Source organism: Rhinolophus sinicus, linkage group LG02 (genome assembly GCF_036562045.2).
Source record: "Rhinolophus sinicus isolate RSC01 linkage group LG02, ASM3656204v1, whole genome shotgun sequence".
Lineage (NCBI taxonomy): Eukaryota > Metazoa > Chordata > Mammalia > Chiroptera > Rhinolophidae > Rhinolophus > Rhinolophus sinicus.
In genome coordinates, this window is record NC_133752.1 from 194,083,869 (window position 1) to 194,103,928 (window position 20,060).

Sequence of the window (20,060 nt, forward strand, 5' to 3'; positions counted from 1 at the left end):
TAACAAACTTCTCTGTCCTTTGTATTTCTTGTAAACTGATAGTTTAATCTAGAGCCTGATTAGATTCAGATTAGAGTTTTTAGAGCTAATTCATAGCAAGTGTGCGATTTCATTAGGAGGAAAATAAAGTCTGGCTGTCTTTCTTTGTGTGACATAAACAGCTATTGTCGTTCAATACTTGCAACCCTTCATGAATTAAAAGCTCTGAGATGAAAATCATCTAATTTGACCATTTTCTCTTCTATTATTAGCTAGAATACTTATATGAAAATTCCTCATATCACCTATTCGATTAGTCTGAATTACAGATCGTAAAGGAAGGGAGGGAGAAATGCTTCATGCTTTATTTACCAGTCTTCAAAATAATGAGTTGGTCCTCCAGCACCCACCAAAGGCAACAAATCAAGTTTTTAAAAAAGTATTCTTTTTATATCACTGTGAACTTGTGGATTTAAACATTTGATGAATTTTTTAGTCCATTGTAGTTGTTATTCTTACTGATGTTCAAATTATCCCATCTTTGGTCCGTGCAAATCTCTTCAACTTGGCTCCTGAGTGCTTTGGACACCACCTTATCAGTGGTGACAAGCTCTTTGCTAGCTGATGTTTCCTGGTGTTGTAGAGTCCACTTGTGTTCTGCCCGGGGCTGGACAGGAACCATTCGCTAAGGAGCCCTGGTTCCTTCTAGAGGGAAATGGGAAATGGTATCTAGAGATCACAAGCTGGGTGCTAGGGTTATAATAGGCTTCTTCATTTTTTTTTTTTTTTTTACTTTTTATTTTGAAATAATTTTAGACTTACAGAAAAGTTGCAAAAATAGCGCCGAGAGTTCCCGTATATCCTCTTACCCAGCTTCCTCTCAGGTTAACATCTTACATAACCATACAAAGTACAATGATCAAAACCAAGAAAATAACATTGGCCCAATACTATTTGCTAAACTACAGACTTTATTCAGATTTCACCAATTTTTCCATTAATGACCTTTTGTGGTTTTTTTTGCTGTTCTAGGATCCAGTCCAGGATCCCACAATGAGTGTATTTGTCATGTCTCCTTTGTTCCCTCTAATCTGTAACGGTTTCCTCAGTCTTCCCTTATCTTCCGTGACCTTGACACACTTGAAGAGTTCTGGTCAGGTGTTTTGTAGACTGTTCTTCACTTTGGGTTTGTCTCATGCTTTTGCATGATTAGATCAAGGTTATGCCTTCTGGGGAAGAATAACACAGAAGTGCCCCTCTTCTCCATGCATTGGGGGTACACAATGTTGATATGTCTTATTCCTGAGATGTTAGCTTAATTATTTGGTTAAGATGGTGTCTGCCTGGTTTCTCTGCTGTCAGGTTAGTATTTTCCCTTTGTAGTTAATAAATATCTTGGGGGAGAAAGTTTTACATGATGCAAATATTCTGTTTCTCCACAAACTTTTGCTCACTGGTTTTCATATCCATTGCTGGATCTTGCCTACAATGATTATTTTTGTGGTGTTCCAACGGTGAATTTCTATTTCCTTCATTCCTTCTGCATTTATTAATTAGAATCCTTCTGTAAGGAAGAGTTGTTTCTGCCTCTCCACCCCCATTTATTTGTTCATTTATATCAGTATGGATTTGTGGGTATTTTATTCTGTGGGTTATAATCCAGTACTGCTGCTAGTATCATAGGCTTTGAATAAATTTTTCTGGAACAAAGGAAGGCAAGCAGGGAAGGACAAAGAAGAAAAGAGATTGGAAGTGGAACCTATCTGTTTTACTCATTTACGTTTAATAAATGTTTACCAGAATACACCACACAAGACAGGCAACGTGTCCCAGTCCACTCACGTGCTGGTGGGAGTGACTTTTCTACAACGCAAATCTTGTTTGGTTGGGGGGTACCCCACTGCCCTGGGAGCCCCTGAGGGGCTGTTTCGGAGTCTGATACCCATCTCTCTGTCCTGAGCACTCAGCCTGGCCAGCGCAGACTCAGTGCATGCTGGTTCCTTTAAGTCAGACCCTGTGCCTCCTGAACCTACCTACAGCCCTGCAAAGTGTAAAAGCCAAAGGCCTTACAATGGTCTCAGGGTCACGCACTCCCTCCTTGCCCTCCTGCCTGTCTCCTCTTCTCCGCCCCTTGCTCAATCAGCTTCAGTCACCGTAACTCCTGCCTTTAAGACAGAGTCCTTGCACTGGCCTGGAATGCTCTTCCCCTTGTCGTCCTCGTGGCTCCCCAGTCTCTCTCCTCCTTCAGGTCTTAAATGTCACCCTTCTCAGCCAGAACTTCACTGAACACAGTCCCAAACTGCCACTTCTCCCACACTGCCTACTTTCTTTCCGCCATAGCACAATATATTTTTTCTTCAGGAGAAGTAGAGGTACTACAGTGACAGTTGGAGGGGGACAACTACAGCACAATGTGAAAACACAGAGCGGTGGTCAGGGAGTCCTTCTCAGAAGAGTAACCTCTAGATCCATCTAGTGCTAAAGGTTATTTAAGTGTGAGTGAGGTGAATGGAGGTGTGTTAGGGAGACAGAATGTCTTTTAGGAAACAGGTGAGAGAGAGCAGGTCACTCAAGGGAGCCTGTGGGTGGCCTGGATGGCCAGAACATGGAACCTCAGCATTTTGTGTCTTTCCAGTGTCTCCTAAGTGCCAGGTCCTGGAGACCCTGGGGGTGTGGGGAGTGGCATACAAAACAAAATAGCCCCTGCAGTCACCAGGGAGACAATGAGCTGATTAAATGTGTGAATGTGTAATTCCACAAGGAGTCAGTACTAAGAAGGAACAGAGAAGGATGTTCCCCAGACAGGTCCCCTTTAAGGTGAGTGAGGGCGAGGCAGTGGTGGGGATGAGGGGGCATGGTCTGGGCCAAAGGAATATTCCCTTAGGAGCCCTTGGGTGGAAAAAGCTGGGCAGCAAAGGTCAGACCTCAGAGAGATGGAGAAGGGATGTGGGGCCAGATTTTGCTAGAGACCCTGAAATGTGGGCTTTATCCCCCGACAGCCACTGAAGTGTTTTCAGTCTAGGAATGACACTGTGGGACTTACATCTGGGGGAGGATTCCATCCCCTCTTTTCTGAAGAAGTAGAGATGCCAACCAGAAATGTCTAGTTCTCAGTTTCTTTCTAATCACCTTTTCCCTTCAGCACTGTTTCATTTTCCCTGATTCCTGAATACTGACTAACCATGGAGGCCCCATCGCCAGCACCCTCCCCTTTACTCGTGACCCCACATTTGTCTTTCACGTTCGTTTTTCCTCTTTGCATTTATCATAACTTATATATTTGTGAGTGTTTACTTGTTTATAATGTCTGGGCCACCAACCAATCTTACACTGTTAAGATTGTGGACTATGTACTTCCATCCATTTCCAAAATAATATTCCATGAGAACAGTAATAATGCCTAACATTTGCTGAGCCATTACTATGTGACAGGCATTCCCATCAGAAGAGCATCAATTCATTTCACCCTCACAACTAACTTGTGAAGTTACGCTATTTTTTTATCCTCATTTTACAGATGAAAAAAAAACACACAAAAAAACCCCAAAACAAAATGGAGACCTTTAATGTATAGGATCCTATTCTACAGGCCCTCCTGAAACACTCTTCTGTTTAATTATGTGTTAGAAACTGCTTCTGATTGGGATATATAGATTTAGTTCACACAGTTTCACACTTGGTTATAATGTTCCAATGTAGGACCAGGTTTTTTTAGCTCTCTACCTTCTATTAAATTATTCCCAGTGTTTTAGTGACCTGACATTTGAAAGCTCTGTTCCATTACATATTATTCTTCCAATTTATTTTGAAAAATAAAACGTCTGACTTTCCAAGTGAAAGGGGACAGCGTGGGGGAACTTTATTGTAATCTCAGGTCCCCTGGAATGGATTAGGGAGAAGAAGGTGGGAGGCATGGGGTGGCCTATCTCCAGCCTGAGAAAACTTTCTGTCTTGCAAATCTGACCTTTCTCTGGGGTTTAAAATTGTTCAAAAGCTTAAAAGACTATCTCACCCAGCCCTCCCTTTTTACAAAGGAGATAAGGCTGGAGTGTGCTCTCGGGTCCCAGGGCTCTCATGTCAGTCCGTGGCAGTGTAACTGGGTTAGAACTTGGACAATTTTTTGCCTCTCTCTATTACCCTCAGAGGGTCCTGCATTCAATGCCTGCTGACTAATGGATATGAGGCCTTCCAGGCTTCAGCCCTCGAGACTCTTTTCTCCTCTCTCCATCTCCCATTCGATCCCTCCCCTAGCTCAACTTGTCCTCCTGAGCATTTCAGAGACACTGAGCTTCCCACATCTTTACACTCAGCATTACTAGACATGACAATGGCTCCCTTCCTGTGCATTTCCTACTAGGCCATCAGCTGGGGCTCCAGGAGACAGGAGGGGTCAGCTTTGCTCCTTGTTGAGTCCCCAGCTCTTAGCACAGCCTCCAGCTAGGAGCATAAGGTTGAAGAAATACCTATTGAGCAAATGGATGCTTATAGTGGGAGAATAGTGGAGAGGTAATTACAATGGTCAAGGTGAAAATGAACTTTCACCTTGGTCTGTACTGGATCAGCGATGGTCAGTGGTGAAGAGGGTAGGTGAGGGAAAGAAATGAACCCAGATGGGAGAGGATTTGCAGAGGTAGAATTTAGATTGTTTTTTAAAAGGGGGAAAAACACATTATGGCCAGTCCACATTCTATTTGTCCCAAAGCAGTAACTCACCAGCGCAGTAGATTACTTGCAACCACAGAAAGGTTCTGTATAGAAAGCAATTGATCCATGATGTGCACTGTTTTGACGTTTCGTATTTTGGAAGTTGCCTCAGTGTGAAGCTAATAGGGGCCTGGGTCTGGTCTGGATGGTCCCTCACCTCTGGACCCACCCACCCACTTTGACTGCCCCCGCTCTACCTCCCTGGTATCTGAGCAGGTTTGGCTACTTTGGGGATGCCTGAACCTCTCAGGCCAGGCCTGTGCAGGTATGGCTGATAGTCGGCCTACAAAATCACAGCTGCAGCGGTAATACTGTTGCTATAGTAACAGGGTCGCTTTTGCAGATTCCCTCAGACTGCTTCTAAACCACAGTGGGAGGGAAGGAAGGCCAGTGTATCACCAGGCGATCCACGGTCCCTGCAAGCCCGTGAGACACCTTTTTATCCTAAGTTCAAATCACAGTGGAGTGTGACAACTTACACTCAAATCCCAGCTCTGACACTTTGTCTTCACTAGTTACCTCGTTTATCTCAACTGTAAAATAGAAATGTGAGAATTAAATGAGATTATACATAGAACGCCTCTAGCACATGTGGTAAATGTTAGCCAATATTAAATTACCTCAGACACATACCTCCTGCCCCGTCCTCTGCAGAAAAGTTTGACGGGAAACCCAGTGGCGCTCTTACACAGCAAAGCCACACTGAGGTACAGGACTATTTTCTGGGATGGTCTAAAGAGCTGGCCCGGCCCGGTGGCTCAGGTGGTTGGAGCTCTATGCTCCTAACGCTGAAGGCTGCTGGTTCAATTCCCACATGGGCCAGTGCCAAATGACTCAGTCGGTTGGAGCACAGGCTGTTAACCACAAGGTTGCCGGTTCGACTCCCACAAGGAATGGTGGGCTGCACCCCCTGCAACGAAGATTGAAAGGACAACAACTTGACTTGGAAAAAGTCCCCAATAAAGTCCTGCTCCCCTTCCCCAATAAAAATCTTTAAATAAATAAATGAACAAAAAATAAAAATAAAGAGCCAGCCTGAGATAAGAGAGGGAAGGTTGTTCTTACACAGCAACTCCCTCTGTCTGGCCAGGGATTTCCTGGACCCTTAAGTGACTGGCATAGCAAGTGACTGGCATAGCTCCCACCCTAGAGCTGCTGTTGGTCTTCTCTGCTGATGTTGGGTAGGAGTGCAACCAGATTATGATATTTGCTTGAGATGTATTTTGGAAACTCACTGGAGACCAGAGGGACAAGCTGGTTCAAACTGCAGCCATCATTCATTTATTCATTTATTCTTTCATTCATTTCATTCATTCCACTCACTCAACACATACTGTGCTGGACGTTAGGGAGTCCATGCGTAGTAAGTCAGCCCTGGCTTCAAGGAACACACAGCAGTTGCAGAGGAACCAGAAGAGCAAACATGCGACAACCACTTACGAGCATCCAGGCCATTGGGCCTTGCCTGGGGAGGCAGGTAGCACAGTGGGCACCTGACGTGGAGGCCCAGCTGTGCAAGGCAAGGAAGTGAGAACTGTTGTTTTGCTGTGTGTCTTTATGCCTGTAGTGGGGTGGCTACAAAACAGGCTGAGTATGTGGCCCAGAGCCTTGTAAGCCGCCTAGAGCAGTGTGGATTTCATTCAGAGGACAAAGGGCCCACTCCCCAGGGGTTTTAAAGATGTAATTTGCTTTTTTGGGAGTTGTAGGATAGAGATGGATTAAAAAGGGAGAACTGGCAATTGGGGTTGCTGGGGGGGGGGAGCTCCCTGTGGTGATCTGGGGAACCATGGTGAGACCTAGATGGATTTGAGTGACAATTAGGGGTAGAATCAGTAGGACCTGGACCCAGACTGAGTTGATGGTCCTTCAAGCTTCCAGAACGACAGCGCAAGCCCCTGTGCTGACTCTAGCCCCTGCACTGGGAGTGCCAGGCCAGTCAGCTGCCACTGGAGTTGTGTAAGCCCAGCAGGGCAGAGTGGGAAGCCCACTGCCTCCAGAGTCTAACAGCACCACGATCCAGCCTGGGTGTGGCTGAACTGCCTGAATGACCTGGCTATGTCCCCTCTAATGTGAGAGCTTGAACTTAGCATTGAGCCTACAACCTGGCATAGCAGAGACACTCAGTAAACAGTATCTGGGATTATTAATTTGTTATGACTCCATGGGGCGCACTCAGGGGGAGACAAAAGAAGACTTCCTCCATTCACCCAATATTCACCCACAACACCATGGGGACAGGCCCTGGACCAACTAAGCCATAAGTTGAAACTCCTGTGGGAAGGAAGAAGATATCAGGCATTAAGCACCACAGGACTTAGGAAAGTTGGGGGGAAAGGAGTTCCCGCCAGAGCTCTTCACAATGCAGAGGTGGCAAGAAGAAAGGATCTTTCAGCCTACAGAAGGGTCAGAGGTCGGTTTCTCAAAGTCTAACCTGAGTATCTCACCATAATTTGGGAGGAACACCAAAAGTATTCGGGCCACGTGGCCTTTTAAAAAACATGTCAGGGGGCAAATACTCCAAGTGCAGGCTACGACTTGGAGACTCTGGGCCCTGACACACAGAAGTGTTCAGGGCAGGACAGGGCCCCTGGCGGGCGGGCTTCCGGCAGCTTCCAGGGCCTACTTCCTGGTCCAAAGGAAAGAGTCAGGTCTTTTATTGGCTTCTCCAGGCCAGCCTGCTGCCTCCATCACTGCAGCCTCCGCCCAGTACAGGCCTGGTGCCAGAAGCCTCAGAATAGCTAATGGGAGGAAGGAATGAAAACCCGTGTGACTGGGTTTGTCCCAGACTGAAGTGTTTAATGGCATGTTTGCCAGGTTTGTGCCCAGCGTTTCCTTCCGGGGCAAGGAGGCCAGGAAGGTTTGCTGGGCAGTACAGGGGGCCAAGCACAAATGATCTATTTTAAACTGCCATTCCCACTATACAGACTAGGAAACTGAGGTGCAGTGGCGACTTGCTGAGGTCACACACATCCTGTGTGCACACACAGCCTGCCTGTTCCTAAACCAGTGTCCCACCTACTCTGTTCCTGTACCTTTGACCTCAAACGCCAATATTGAGGTGGGGGTAGGCTCATCAGTTCCGTGGTTGGAAGGAATGAATGACTCAACCGTCCAGCCTGAGTCTCCAGTACCCAGCCTTCGGCTTTGCCAGTTTCCTTACAGCAGCCACCACCGTTACCCTGGCCTCTGGCTGAATCCCCTGTCCTTCAATGCTGCGCCCAATACCCAGCTCTGAAATACCCTGCTGGTGGATAGGGAAACCACCGGCACATACTACGTGCCCCTGTGCTTTGTAGTCAGGCCCCCATGGTCACACCTGGCTGAAGTCGGGACACCGACGCCATTTCTGGAGGCAGTGCGTAAAGGGGACGCTCCTGCAGCCCTGCTTGGGACGCGTTTGTTTTTAAATAAACAAGTATTTTCTCCGGACTCCAAAGGCGTATGGGCCGCCGAAGGCCAGGGACTTGAAAAGGGAACTCGAACGTAAAAACAAAACCGGAGTGGTCTCATTTACCCAGACCAGGAGACACAAAAGCCACCTTGCTTGGGTGGCCTAGGCGCAGGTCTCGGCTCCGGGAGGCGGCGCTGACATTCCGAAGCGCGTCCTCCCGGCCTGGCCACCGGCGCCCAGGGTACTTCCGCAGAGGGGGAAGGACGATCTGGGCGGCGGAGGCCGGCTGGGGCCAGCCACACCCAGACACCTGGGCCCCTGGCGCGCTGGCGTCCTGGAGGCGGAGGAGCCAGGTCTGGGTGTGGCAACCCCGGTGGCACCGCCCTCCCAACCTGGGGGCAGGCTGGCCCACCTCGCCCTCCGGCTCTCTTTCTAACCTTTGTTGTGGCTTAAACGGAGAACCTTTCGGCCCAACGGGGATCCGAACCCCGGGGGTTCTGCGTCAATCCTGAACTTTCGCCGAGCCTCTTTGCCAGCTTTCGGTCGCCGTGCTAAACCCGCCCGAGAGCAGCTAGTCGCCAGCCTGCAGTGGGGGCAGGGGAGGGAGGCGCCCGTGGTCCCTGCGGCTACACGTGCAGGGCCCCTGCCGGGGCGGAGCTCCGGCTGGGGGTAGCTGCATTCTCTCCGGCTCACACAAAGGTGTGCTGGGCGCCGGAGCTGCCGTAGTGAGCACAACTAGAAAAACCCCTGGGCCCTGCGTGGTGGAGCTTCGGAGTGATTAGCTCTCAGTGCTGCACTAACAGTGGTTAATAACTCTAAGCCCTCACCAAACGTAACTAAGATCTGTCCTTAAGAACCGGATAAAAGAGTTCCTGCCCATAAAGTCGGTTACAGAGGAGTTGGTAATCTTGGGTATTCTGTTTAATTTTTTTATGGAGAATTTTGAACATAAACGAAAGTCGTGACGGTAAAATAAGCCCCCAGGTGTGCATCACCCAGATAGAATTACCAACGCTCGACATTCTGGTTTTGTCTCTCCCTTGCTCCCCACTAACCGGCCCTCCCTATTATTTATTATGAAACAAATTCAGGGCATCAGGCCAGTTTGCCCCCTGAAATAATCACTGGGTTTTGATGAAAAGCCCACTGTTTGTTTAGAAAACTTTATTTTAAAGCTGAGTAGATTAAAATGTTAAGGAGTGGAGATAAAGATGTTGACAGGAGTGGAGATGGAGATAAAGGAGATAAAAACAGTGAAAGGAGTGGATTGACTGAAGTGATTGATGGATGAAAGCCCTAGTGATGCTTTCTGGGACACCAGGTTGCCCAGGTGAGAGCTTGAGCAGACAGAAGTCAGTGAGGACCCAGCTGGTGAGAAGAGGTGAGATTCAGGCCACTAACTGAAGGTAGAAGTGACCAGATTTGCTGACAGGTTGCGGGTGGGGGAGTGAGAGGGGAGGATACTGTTGAGGATACCTTGAGCGAAGCTTCAAGGATGGGAAACGGGGTGGATGTCAGTGTAGACTAGGGAAGGGGAAGATGTAGGAGAATGGGGGAAATCAAAATAGGGTTTGGCCATGTTACAAATGACCTGCCATTTAGATATCCAAGTGGGAATATCACAACGGTAGGAGTTTAAAGAGAAGCCTCAGATTGGGGGCGGCTGGTTAGCTCAGTTGATTGGAGCACGGTGCTCTTAACAACAAGGTTGCCGGTGTGATCCCCACATGGGCCACTGTGAGCTGCACCCTCCTTAACTAGATTGAAACAACTATGTGATTTGGAGCTGATGGGTCCTGGAAAAACACACTTAAATAATAAATTTAAAAAGTTTAAAAAAAAAAAAAAAGGAATTCTCAAATGAGAGTAGGACTAGAGATACAAAGCCGGGAGCTGAAGGCATGTAGTGTATTCCAAACCATGGAGTTGGTGTGAATAGTAGCCAATGAAGTTGGAGGAAAACTGGGAGAGTGTGATCTCTCAAAAGTCAAGGGAAGAAAGTGTTCCAAGGAAGAGGGAGGGACCAACAGTGTGAAATGCCACTGAGCGGTCAAGGGAGAAGAGGACAAAAAAGTGACCATTGGATTTAGTAACATGGACATCCTTGGTGACTCTGGCAAAAGCAATTTCAAAGGAGTGACAGAGCTGAAAGCCAAACCTGAAACAGTTGAGGTGAGAACAGGAGTGAGGAGTGGTAGCTTAACCTCTGAAGAAATTTTGATATGGAGAGAAACTAGAGAAAAAAGGCCAAAGAGGGCATAAAGTCAAGGCACATTTCAAAACAAAACAGAAATAATCTTTTATCCAGAAAATGTAAAGCTTATACAAAAGTAGAGACTAACATAATGAACCCATACCCATCACCCAGCCTCAATGAATATCAACATACAGCCAACTTTGTTTCATTTATGCCTGCAATGTCAGAATTCATTCTATTTCAATCATAAATAGACCAGCATGCGTGTCTAACAGATAAGGATTCAATGTTTAGTAGTCAAGGGTTTTATTTTTTAACAGAACCACAATATAGTAATCACACCTAAAAAATTAACAATTCCTTAATATCATCTAAAGTGTTCACATTTTCCTGACTGTCCCATAAATGATTTCTTTCATAATTGGTTTGTTACAATCAGGATCCAAATATATTGCATTTGATTGATATGTCTCTAAAGGCTCTTTTAATGTGTAACATTTCCTCTTCCTCCTTTTAAATATTTTTTAAGAAACAGGATCATTTCCCATAGTCTGGACTTTGCTCATTGGCACCCTTATGATGGTGCTGTGAGCTTCCCGTTGCATCACATGAAGTCTGGTGACTGACCCGGTATTTTCTGCCTGATCTTCCCAGTGTAAAGGTCCCCATCACCTTTTACCTGTCACCCCATCAGCATTGCTCTACCAATCAAGAGTGTTCTTGAAAAAACAATGGTGAAGAGAAATCCTCCCAAGGGGCAGAACTTGGAGAATATTTCATTGTCCACATGGTCTAGACCTAGACATGACCTGAAGTTGGACCTGTGTGCAGTGGCTAACAGAGCCTTGAAGGAACAGGACTAGAAGATGGGTGATGGGAAATCTGGGGAAGCTGTGTGTCAAAGGTCATCTACTGCAGAGGAGGTTCTCAGGAATCAAGTGGGTAAAATGACATATTCTGTGGATGTCAGTCAGCCTCTTTCCCCAGCCACGCTGGTACTTGTTCAGGGGGTCCATGTGTCAGGCAGGGATGGAGAAGAAAGAACATCTCCCCTGGCTATTGCCATTCCTGAGTGTTGAACCTTCCAACAGCAGAGACTAACACTGACTCCCCACCAATATGCCATCATCCCCTTGAGGACCAGCCAGCCAGCTGTGGGTAGATTGATTACATTGGACCCCTTTCATCATGAAGTGGGCCCCAATGTCATCAAGCATAAATATGGATTCTCAATAAGATTTGCCTTTCCTGTCTGCAATGTTTCTGCCAGTGCCACTTATCCATGGACTTCTGGGAGGGCTTATGCACTTGTGGCATTCCACACAACAGTGCTTCTGATCAAGGGAGTAATTTCCGAGGAAAAGAATTGCATCTGTGAGCATGTGTGCATAGAATTCACTAGTGTTGCTATGTACCCCATCACCCAGAAGCAGCTGGCCTGAAAGAATGATGGAATGACCTACGGAAGATTTTGTTCTGGCATCAGTTGAGAAAACAGCCTGGTAGGAGGGTGTCTGTCTTACACAATGCTTTGAACCAGTGATTGATATATAGCACTGTTTGAAGGTCTAGAATAGGAGTACCTCCTTTTCTTTCTTCCATCTACTTTTAATTTCTGCTCCCACAACTTTCAGCTTGATGGGAGATCTTAGCTGATGGAAGGAATATTTCCTAATACCCTGTTTCCCCGAAAATAAGACCTAGCCAGACCATCAGCTCTAATGCGTCTTTTGGAGCAAAAATTAATATAAGACCCGGTCTTATTTTACTATAAGACTGAATCTTATATTATATAAGACTTATATAAGTCTTATATAAAATCGGGTCTTATGTTAATTTTTGCTCCAAAAGACACATTAGAGCTGATGGTCCGGCTAGGTCTTATTTTTGGGGAAACAGGGTATTAAGGGACACAGCCGTTGTTCCATTGAAATGGAATCTGAACATTTTGCATTTTTCAGTTGGTGATGAAAGAGGTTATTCTCCTGGCTGGGATGGTTCACCCCAATAACCAATCAAATTGTTGCTTACAATGGGGGCAGCAAAACTATGCCTGGAACCCAGAGGATTCTGTGTGGCACCTCTTATTACTTCCATGCCCAGTAGTAAAAGTTAACGGGAAATTAAAGCAACCTCAATAAACAGGACCACTAAGAATTCAGACCTTTCAGAAATGAAGTTTTGAGGCACTCTACCAGGTAAAGGACCCTACCAGGTAAAGAATCTGCTGAAGTCCGGGCTGAGAGCAAAAGAAACAGAGTGGGTAGTGGAACAAGGAATTAATAAATATTAAGCACAGCCTCGTGAGCAGTTATAGACCCAACACGGAGGATTGTAGCAGCTCGGCCCCGCAATAGAGCTGACTTTGAGAGATCATCGTAATGTTCCATCAGACCAGCAGCTTCATGACGATGTGGTATATGGTGTCAAGTTGATCAAGAGTCTTTTGGACTATGTCGTGATAAAAGCAGCGGAGTTAACTTAGCTCTGGGGTAACATTTCAAGACTGAAATGTGGCCTGCTGCTCATCACAGGTGAATGCAATGTGTTCTGTGCCTCCTTCCTGGTAGCCATTGAAAAGAGTGCATTTGCCAGATCAACAGCTGCATACCTAGTGCGAGGCTGGTCCTCTATTACAAGTAAAACTATGACATCTGGCACAATGGCTGTGGTTAGGTCTACCATTTGGTTAAATTATGGCAACCCACTGTCATCTGTCATGTTCCACCTGGATTTGTAAGGGCTATCCCAGTGAATTAAACAGGACACAAATCTCTACTATTCCATCTAGGATATAGGAGTGCTTCTCATTTACTGTGGTGGCCAAGGGAAGGACTCAAAGCAGTCTTGGAGACTTCTTGGCCTTTCCAAACGTAATAGTTCTTACTCTCTAAATCAAGGTATAAATGTGTGGATTCTGCTGGCTGATAAGTATATATCCATGCTGATTACTCAAAGATTTGGGAAATGTCCAGAGGACCGTGACTCCATTTATCACCAGCTTCCCCTAACAAGTGGGCCATGATGACATTCGGGTCTCCTTGTTTCTGTCAACTCAGACCTGTATCTAACATCCCTCAAAAGATCTGGGTATTCATCTGTTCTGTAGTGTACATTCACTCTGGTAAATTACTGAAGTCCTTTTGGAGAAGTTGGGGAAACTCTAGTGTATATACTTGTGACATTGCAGGCTCCTTCCTTGAGGGGACCTAGCCTTCCCTTCATGTGATGGGTTCTGGGTCTAAGAATCAGCTCATGTCTGCCAAATAGGTGAGAGTTTTAGGTTTCCCAATTTAATGGCTGACATTAGCCAGCCTTCTGCCAAAACCATCACGCACCAGAGCTCTGTGAAAGGCCACCTGATTGCCATTGCAGTTTTGTTCCCTGTTACTGTCTTTGTGTCTACCTTGCCTCTGATGATTAAGTGCTACCACCTGGCCTCTGCTATTTCCAAATCCTGTCATCCGTAATGGCACTAGGGAGACCAGATCCATAGCAGCATCTTTTATGGAAACGCTGGGCCGCCAAGTGTGGCTCCCATTGAGTTTCTCAACGATGTTGACCTCTCATTGCTGCATTTCGTACTGCTTTCATGAAGGCAGTGTTTTCTAGAGATCATGGTCAGCTGGCAGGTTCTCTGGTTTTACATAAACCCATGCTCGCCTCTGTCAGCTTTTTGACCCTTTTCTCCACACTCTGCAAGTCCAGCATTTCTGCCTAATTTACTGTAGGATATCATTGTTTCCAAGCTTTCGGGGGCCATTCTAGAGGGTATCAGAACTGGCTCCGGACTCCTTCCCAGAATATTAAATCCTGAATCATGGGAGGGTTCCCCTCAGTAATAAACTCTCCCCATTCCAGCCTTATAGTCCACCCTCCCCCACCAATCATTCTTAAGACCCATTCCCAGGCATGTTCTCATTGTTCGTGCTGGAACGGATTAGCCAGGTTCTGAAGCTCTTTTGCTAAGACTTGACCCTCATTTTTTGGCCTAGAAGCCTTGAGGGCAGGAAAGGGCATGTAGGGACAGAGTCCCAGAGAGCAGTTTCCAGGCTCTTGACCTCACATGGAAAGGTGCTGGCTTGGGTACTAGACGGTCATCAGCTGTGATCAGATGGCCATCAGCTGTAACCAGGTAGCCATTGGCCACTGATATAACTGCCGTGGCTACGCTGGCAAGAAGGTTGGTTGGCAGAGAAGCGGACGGCGAATTGCGGATCCTGTGGCTCCTGCTTCCTATGTCTCCAACCCAGCCACCAGCAAGACTATAGTGGTATGACTCCCCTATCTATGGCTCCATCGGTGTTCCTTTTTGGCCTCACCATGTCCTGCGTTCTTGTGCGGGGAGCGGGACCAGAGACCCTGCATGACAGGGCAGATCTCAAGGAGGGCGATTATCTTCCTCAGTGAGACCTTCACCTGGTCTCCAGGTAATGGAGGCTGCTTTCCCCTAGAGAAGGTGAGGGACCACTTCTGCTGTTCCAGGTGGTTAAGGTGAATTTGGGTATTTAAGGTTCTCAGCTGTATTTACTCAAATGTCACATGCAAGCCTCCGAGCCCCACACCTTCCCTTTCCAGTCCCTAACAGAGGAGACTTGCTAGGGCTGTGAATTGTCTCCTTTGTGACTGAATTAAATCTTGGGCCTGATTTTCAGCATTGTCTGTCCGCTGGCTCTGGGGGATGAGGGTCTCTTTAGATGCCAACATGGAGACTTTCTGGCTTTCACATCATGCGCTGAGTTGAGAATTGATAGATTGAGCCTAATTTTTTTTTTCTGGGCTTTTATGGCAGTTAAAACATCCAACTAGAGCCACAACCCTCATAATAACCATGACCCTCCTATTTTTCAAGTGATAGAGTTGTTACAGATGCCAATGCATCTTCTTCCACCTGTACCCCATCCCAACCTACCAAAGGTAAAAGTCCTAGTAATTGTGCTGGGATAGCATGCTGGGGTTAGCTCCATCCCATTTGACATGAGTAACAGGGTCCTGGATGCCCTCTGGCTGGCAAATGACCCAATTCCAAAACTCTCATTCTGAGAGCTTAGTTCCTGGGACCACTTCTGGTAACAGAAGCGTTTTAGATTCCATCAAGTGCAGATCCTTAGGCAAGGATTTGAGAGCAGGTGGCTTCTTTTGAACATGAGACCGGAAAGATAACGAAGCTGATGGAAGAGTGTGGTTGGTGTACAGGGTACATTAATGAGTAGTTACCACTGTGGGCAACTCAGACTCCCTCTAGGACGTGTGCAAAGCACACCTCAGGAGTCTTCCACTCCAGGAGGAAGGAAGCGTGGTATTTGTCCACTAGCTTCCACCTCCCATCATGTGAGGCCTGCGCCAGCGGATGTCAACTTCTTGGCACTTCCATCTGCTGGTGCTCAGGCTGAGTGTGTTCCTGTGGCCAGAGAAAGTCCTTCAGGCAGTCTTGGGTGCTTGCACTAGGAAGCCTTGGGGTTCACAGGAACGGTGAGTGCTTGGAGGAAATGAGAGGGAGGGGTGATGACAGTGTCTGTCACATACAGCTTCCTCAAGAGGCCCAGGTCCCCGCTCCACGGGCCCTTCCCCCAGGCGTGTATGTCCTATACCGGTGGCCCTTCCCCTGTCCTCCCACTCCTAGGGGAGGTAGCTGGTTCCTGCAGTTACTATTTCCATATTACTTCAGTCCTCCAATATCTCTTGAACCAATTTCCTACATTAATTTCTCCCTGTTAAAATAACTGGTTTGGTTTCTGTGTTCCTGCCTGGAAATACACAAGCAATCCATGAATGGAAAAACAGACCAGCATGACTAAAACGAACAGCACAAAACGAGGGTGGTGAGGTGGGCAGGGCCGGATCACGCAAAGCCTGTGGGCCCTGTAACAACATTGAGGGGAACAAATGAGAAAATATTTGGGAACCACAAAGACAGCATGCTGGCCATGACTGGCCTGTGGATGGCCCCTGTTTCTCCTTCCTGTATCTGTTCCATCTTCAACTTTATTCTGCAAACATTCCAGTGATCAGGGCAGGCCAAGCCCTGCGCTCAGAGTGGGCCATACAGGGGTGAGTGCCTGTCCTCTGTCTCAAAAGAACTCTGATCTTGCTGTCTGAACTTTGGGATTGGCTTGAACCTTTGTGGATATAGATTTTCGGAATCTCAGTATACCCTCTGCTCAATTGATATTGGACTTGACTGTGGCCCCAGACATAGTCTACAGCTCCACACCTCGGGGCCTTTGCCAGGGATGTTCCTTTGCCCTAGAACATGGTTTCTCCTGTTCCTTCTCCCTGTCCTGACAAACGCTTGTTCCTTCCTCAAGACCTAGCTGAACTATCCCCTCTCCTTTCTCTGACTTCAGGACTCTGGCGGCCTCTCTGAAATTTACATATACATATACATATCTACTATGGCCTGTATTACAACTCTTTCTTTTCTTTTTTTAAATCTGTCTTTCTCCTGCCCAGAGTACGACCTCCTCTGGGGCCTCATTCATCCCTGTATCTTCATTCATTCATGCAACAAATCTTTTTTGAGTCCCTTCCTATCCCAGGCGTGGGAGCAGCTCTGTCAGTGTCTGTTGAAGGGATGAATGAATTGGTGAGCGGTTGCTACCCCGATGGATGCTGTGTTGCTAGGTGACAAACTCTAGTGATGATTAAAGAGGGGGGGAAGGGGTGACTGCTGTTGTGTGAGGTGAGAGTAAGCGTCTACACATCTTCCTGCAGGATCTGGGAAATCTCATGGGTGGGAGTTCCACACTTCAGCACCACCACTGTGGCAGGGGTGAGGTTGCGCTTCTGACAGTGATTTCCACTGTGTGTGGGAGAGGGAGGCCAGTAGGAGGGAGGTGTGTTAGAATCTTTCCAGTATATAAGAGGCGTTTGCGAAATCCCTAAGAGGCTATCTTCCCTGCATCCTTCACATTGAGAATCACTGAATTAAAAGCTTTCTCAGGAAACTGAAGGGGCAGGTTCAACACAAGAGTTGACACAGACACCTGCAAGTGCCAGGAGGGGAGTGGATGGGAGAGAAGCTGATTGCAGGAGAGCGTGCCTCTCGTCTGGCAGAAGCCACTGCTACCTTCAAAGAGAGGGTTACCCGGAGGAACCGTAGGTCCTCCCTTTTTTAATGAGAAATCTCCCAATTTTTCAATATCAAAAGTAAATGAAGATTTTACAAAGACAGGGATTTTGTCCCCTTGGCCCAATACCACGCTTCCCTACAAGCCCCAGCTTAGAGAACACCTTCCCCGGGAACGCTTCTCTGCCATCCTGGTGCCTCTGTTCATTCAACATTAAACAGCAGCTCTGTGTTCGGTACTGGGAAGGAATCATTGAAAAAGTCTCTAGTCTCCCAGCTTCCAGGCGCCCCTGCCCGCTGTAGTGCCTCCCCTAACTCTTCTTCCCGCACTGCGTTGTGGTTTCCGTGTCCACCACTGGCTCCTTCTCTAGCCTGTGAGCATTCTGAGGGCAGTAAGTGTTGCATGTCTCTGCATCTGGCACATAAAGAACAATAAATGTTTAAAGCTGAAGCCCCTGCGAGAACACAGGCCTCAGGTAAATGAAAGACAGTCTGTGGATGTGGCAAACAGGTTAGGTAGGGTCCAGAGGACCTCAGCTTACTAGAAGGAAGCATTTCGAACAATGAGATGGGTGGCCTAGAGGAACATAATGAGCTCTCCACCCCTAAAGGTATCTGAGCACAGGTGAGCTGACCAGCTACTGAGGATGCTGGGAAGAGGGGAATGGTACTGGGTGAGAGGTTGTGTTGGATGGTTACCTGTTCCCTCCAGCTTCCATGGTTTGTGCTTCTGTAGAACAAGGTTGAGTGAACTACTAAATTAGGCCATGGAGGCGGTCAAGTATTAGGAGCCTGAGCTGTGCCCCCAGGTAGACCTGGGTTTGAATCCAGGCTCTGTCACTTAGCTGTGCAACCACAGGCAGGATGCTTCACCCGCTCTGAACACAAGTAACTTATGGTTTAGGTACCCAGGATGTTTCTCACCTCTTCTCCAGAGCTCCGCCCCATACACGGGGCACAAGAGGCTAACTTGGAAATAGAGAGCAGACACTAATGCTAGCAGTTAAGGTGAAAGTGGCTTATGATTAAATCTGCTCTTCAAAATCCCTAGGAAGGTGCCCTGTGAGGGGTTGTCCTGTCTCACATTGAGCCCAACACAACCAATTTCCCCTCCTGTTTTAGAAAAGAAAATAATTGGTGAGCACCAGAGGAAGCAGTTAACTTGCATCGGAAGGCTAATGTTTTATGGAAAATTCCTATGCTTAGGCATTAGAATTACTTTTAGTATGGTGAGATGCCCACACTCCAAGGGGCATGATGGAATTGAGCAGATTGGAGAGACTACGATTTGGGTCTTCACTCCACTCTGGGCCAGAAACTCACTGAGATGAATGGTGGGTGGGTTCCTTTATAGTATCAAAATCATTAGTTTTTCCTTCAGTCTCTCTGTTCTGTATTTGCCCAGCCCCTATACCAGAATCTCCATAGGTTACTTGAGCATGTGATAAAAGTACTGGATCGAGCTGGGCAATCTGGAACTACAATCCAGGGCTTTCGGTTAATTGAGCTAACTTACCTTAGGCCTGGGCCTCTGTCCAGCCTTCCGACTCTCAACCCCAGAAATAGACAGCTGGGCCCACAGTGTGAGCTGACTCACATTCTACCAGGTGTAGGTGGAAAAGCGGCGAGAGAATGAGACCAGCCCCCTGTCCCACGTAGCTCATCACAGGTAGAACAGAAAGGGAATGGGCACCTGCAAAGCATTTAAAAGTGACCCCACCCACTAATAAATGATTGTCAACTGGAACCTTTAGATTAGCTCCTCTTCCCTCGAGGAGCAGGAAGGGGAGAGAAAGAAAGGCTGGAAGTGTTCTTTGTGGGCATTTGGATGGGAACACCTTCTTTACTGTGGAGGTGACCATGTAAGGAAGGACTTGTAAACACTGCTTCTCGCCCACACTCTCTTGCTGTGCGATCCTCCCCGGAGAGGGCGCAGCACAGCTCCCGGCACACGGTAAGCCTTCAAAAAATGTTAATTGTAGCAAATAATAGTAGTTAACAATTATAATAATAACCTATATAATTATATATATAATACAGATAAGAAAAATGAAGCTTAGGGGAAGTTGAGTAATATAGCCAAATTTATGTTGTTAGTAAATTTACAAACCCGTATAATCTGGCTTCAGAACCATGCTCAAGCATTATGCTCTACTCACTCACGGATGTGGGGGTATTTTTCTTATCCTAATAATAATTGGAAACTCTGGAACCCTGCCAGAAGAAGTATACTTGGCCTTCACCTTGTAGAAACTGGGTGATAATTGACAGATAATCGTGAAGCCCAGGGGAGGTATTATTGGCTGAAGGCATGGCTAGATGGCACAGAGTAGATAAGTCTCTTTATTTCTTGACTCTGCTTATCCCTGTTTGTCTCATTCCCTGTAGCCACAGCCAGACTCTTCCACCCTCCAATTCATATTTTGAAGGAAGAACCCTGTTCCTCCTGCTGTCCCTACAGCAAGACAGACTGGGAAGAACCGATTGGCCAAGGCTGGGCCACATGCCCCTTTGACCAGTCACGCTAGACGGGTGATGGGGCACCATTATTGTTCAAACCCTGACTACGGGGCCCAGTCCCACAGTGAGGTGACAATCAAGGCCCCATGAGTGATCATACCACCGTGGCATAGGATGTGGTCAGTCTGCCAGCGGAAAGAGAGGTGCTAGGAAAACAAAAGCGCATCCATTACAGGGAGGCAGACAGTGTGGTAGGCATT

At 47.0% G+C, this 20,060-nt stretch overlaps 1 long non-coding RNA gene across 1 annotated transcript; it reads right to left on the minus strand.

The window, feature by feature from the left end:
- Window positions 1–5,162: 5,162 nt before the first annotated feature.
- Window positions 5,163–8,815, minus strand: LOC141570188 (uncharacterized). The gene is made up of 2 exons (XR_012494147.1): window positions 8,512–8,815; window positions 5,163–5,593 (listed from the first exon to the last, which is right to left on the minus strand). It is a non-coding gene; the product is annotated as an uncharacterized LOC141570188 (long non-coding RNA).
- Window positions 8,816–20,060: the final 11,245 nt, after the last annotated feature.